We start from the raw sequence: 3,484 nt of genomic DNA, 5'->3' as shown, positions 1-3,484 counted from the left end.
GAAGCTGTTTCTTGTCCCTAAGATGGTGAACCTTTATTTCATCCGTAAACATCTGTATTCTCTGCCATAGCATCTTTTGCCACCTACAGCTGGAATTGTGTTGTCTTGGAGCTGTTGCACATTTATTTATTTATTTATTTTTGAGATGGAGTTTCGCTCTTGTTACCCAGACTGGAGTGCAATGGCACGATCTCGGCTCACCGCAACCTCTGCCTTCTGGGTTCAGGCAATTCTCCTGCCTCAGCCTCCTGAGTAGCTGGGACTACAGGCGTGCACCACCATGCCCAGCTAATTTTTGTATTTTTAGTAGAGACGGGGTTTCACCATGTTGACCCAGATGGTCTTAATCTCTTGACCTTGTGATCCCCCCGCCTCAGCCTCCCAAAGTGTTGGGATTACAGGTGTGAGCCACCGCGCCTGGCCCTGTTGTACATTTAAGAATAAGGTTTTGAGGAAAAAAAAAAAATGTATAGCCTGGGGCCGGGCGCGGTGGCTCACACCTGTAATCCCAGCACTTTAGGAGGCCGAGGTGGGCAGATCATGAGGTCAGGAGATCGAGACCATCCTGGCCAACATGGTGAAACCCCGTTTCTACTAAAAACACAAAAAAATTTGCTGGGTGTGGTGGCGCACGCCTGTAGTCCCAGCTACTCAGGAGGCTAAGGCAGGAGAATTGCTTGAACCTGGGAGGCAGAAGTTGCGGTGAGCCAAGATTGCACCATTGAACTTCAGTCTGGGAGAAAGTATAGCCTGGGTACAGTGGCTCATGCCTGTAATTCCAGCACTTTGGGAGGCCAAGGCAGGCGGATCACCTGAGGTCAGGAGTTTCAGACCAGCCTGGCCAACATGGTGAAACCTCATCTCTACCAAAATTATAAAACTTGGCTGGGCGCGGTGGCTGATGCCTGTAATCCCAGCACTTTGGGAGGCCGAGGCGAGTGGATCATGAGGTCAAGAGATCGAGACCATCCTGGTCAACATGGTGAAACCCCGTCTCTACTAAAAATACAAAAAGTTATCTGGGCACAATGGCGTGTGCCTGTAATCCTAGCTACTCAGGAGGCTGAGGCAGGAGAATTGCCTGAACCCAGGAGGTGGAGGTTGCGGTGAGCCGAGATCGCGCCATTGCACTCCAGTCTGGGTAACAAAAGCAAAACTCCGTCTCAAAAAAAAAAAAAAAAAGAATTAACCAGGTGTGGTGGTGCATGCCTGTTAATCCCAGCTACTACTCGGGAGGCTGAGACAGGAGGACTGCTTGAATCCAGGAGATGGAGGTTGCAGTGAGCCAGTATTGAGCCACTGCACTCCAGCCTGAGCAACAGAGTAAGACTCCATCTACAAAAAAAGAAAAAAAGAGTGTAATATAAAATACATATAACAAAAGCAAAAGATTTTTAAGGCAAGTACAATCAAATCCCCTGGTAACCTGGTGAAGTAGGTACTATCACCTTCACTTTACAGTTGTGAAAAGAGGTATCAAGAGGCTAAGTAGCTTGTCCAAGGCCACTGCCAAGACCCCGAGTTTTCCCCCTCAAATTGCGTACAAGGTATGTTTCCTTATTTCTAGAGTGTTCCCTAACTGCCTATGCAGCTGTTCCCACACCAAACCTTCACTCCCTTTATGAAGCTTGCACTTGAGGTCCAGTATAATTTATTCTCTTGGCTGGAAAATAATTTCCCCAAATTAAATGTCTGAACAGTTAAGTCTTAGCCAGACAGCTCTCCATATTCCTCTGGAACTGGATACATTCTCCTATCGCTCTCTTCTCCCCACCCTCCGTATCTGTTCTTTCCATCTGCCTTTTTTCTTTGCATCCCTATCTCCCCTACCTAGTTCAGGATTGAATTATCTCATTCCCATGACAAAAGTTATGGGCTTCGCCCTGCAAGTTTCTGTAACACACCTTGCACATCACCACCTAATACCACTATCCACTGTTTCTATTTTACTTTCCAAACCCATCTCCCAGCCTAACTCTAAGAAAAATGGCCAAACCAGCTATCACCCATTAACTCCCAGAGAGCTTGTTCTTCCTCTCAAGCCTTAGACTACTTTTCCTAGTTCTGAAAAACGGCTCCCTGGTCCCTGATTATTCAAATCATTTTTCCTTTTTTTTTTTTTTTAGTGGAGTCTCATACTGTTGCCCAGGCTGGAGGACAATGGTATGCTCAGCTCATTACAACCTGACTTCCGGGTTCAAGTGATTCTCCTGCCTCAGCCTCCTGAGTAGTTGGGATTACAGGCGCCTGCCACCATGTTTGGCTAATTTTAGTAGAGACAGGGTTTCACTATGTTGACCAGGCTGGTCTCAAACTCCTGACCTCCTGATCTGCCCACCTCAGCCTCCCCAAGAGCTGAGATTACAGGCGTGAGCCACTGTGCCCGGCTTCAAATCATCTTTCAAGGTCCACCCTCAAGTGACTCTGCCAAATAAGCCCTGGACAATCTTTTCCTTTTTTTTTTTTGAGTATGTGGCAACTTAGAAGCTAGAGTACTATATATTAGGCAATTGATCAAATTACATGATCTATTTATGCTTATTTTAAAGTCTTCTCTAACCAGACTATTAATGAAGGCAGATCTCGTCTTTTCCCTTCTTATGTATACCCCACAGTACTGTACATGTTGGCTGGATGATTTAATAACTTTGAGAGGACCAATACTCTGGTCCCTGACCACAGAGCAAAGCACCTCCTCATTCATGAGATTAGCTTGGACGAAACCCAAATTCTGGCTAGGCATGGTGGCTCATGCCTATAATCCCAACACTTTGAGAGGTTGAGGCAGGAAGATTGCTTGCAATTGCCAGGACCAGCCTGGGCAACATAGCAAGACACTGTCTCTACTAAAAATAAAAAAAAATTAGCTGGGTGTGGTGGCACATACCTGTAGTCCCAGCCACTCAGGAGGCTTAGGCAGGAAGATTGCTTGACGCCAGGAGTTTGAAACCAGCCTGGGCAGTATAGCAGGACCTTGCCTAGTACTAAAAATAAAAAATTAGCTGAGTATGATGGTATGCACCTGTAGTCCCAGCCACTCAAGAGGTTGAGGTGGAAGGATTGCTTGAGTCAGGAGGTTGAGACTGCAGTACACTCCAGTCTGGGCAACAGAGCAAGACCCTGTCTCAAAATACAAAACACACACACACACGAACTTGGGCACACTGGCTCACAGGTGTAATCCCAGCACTTTGGGAGGCCAAGGTGGGTGAATTGTTTGGGGTCAGGAGTTCGAGATTAGCCTGACTAACATGGTGAAACCCCTTCTCTATTAAAAATACAAAAAATTAGCTGGGCCTGGTGGTGTACACCTCTAATACCAGCTACTAGGGAGGCTTAGACAGGAGAATCACTCAAACTCAGGGGATGTGGGGGGTGGGGGGCAGGTAGGAAAGAGACAAGTTCCAAGAGGCAGAGTACGATCACTGTGCTTTTTCCTTGTGTGAAGGGTCGAGGAAAAGGGATCCTATGATCCTCAAACAGC

General features: G+C 46.8%; 1 long non-coding RNA gene across 1 annotated transcript; it reads right to left on the bottom strand.

The window, feature by feature from the left end:
* Window positions 1–5: 5 nt before the first annotated feature.
* Window positions 6–807, bottom strand: LOC144582075 (uncharacterized). The gene is made up of 2 exons (XR_013533898.1): window positions 684–807; window positions 6–235 (listed from the first exon to the last, which is right to left on the bottom strand). It is a non-coding gene; the product is annotated as an uncharacterized LOC144582075 (long non-coding RNA).
* Window positions 808–3,484: the final 2,677 nt, after the last annotated feature.

Source organism: Callithrix jacchus, chromosome 4 (genome assembly GCF_049354715.1).
Source record: "Callithrix jacchus isolate 240 chromosome 4, calJac240_pri, whole genome shotgun sequence".
NCBI lineage: Eukaryota > Metazoa > Chordata > Mammalia > Primates > Cebidae > Callithrix > Callithrix jacchus.
The sequence above is the reverse complement of the archived record's forward strand: the minus strand, read 5'-3'. Positions and strand labels throughout refer to the sequence as shown.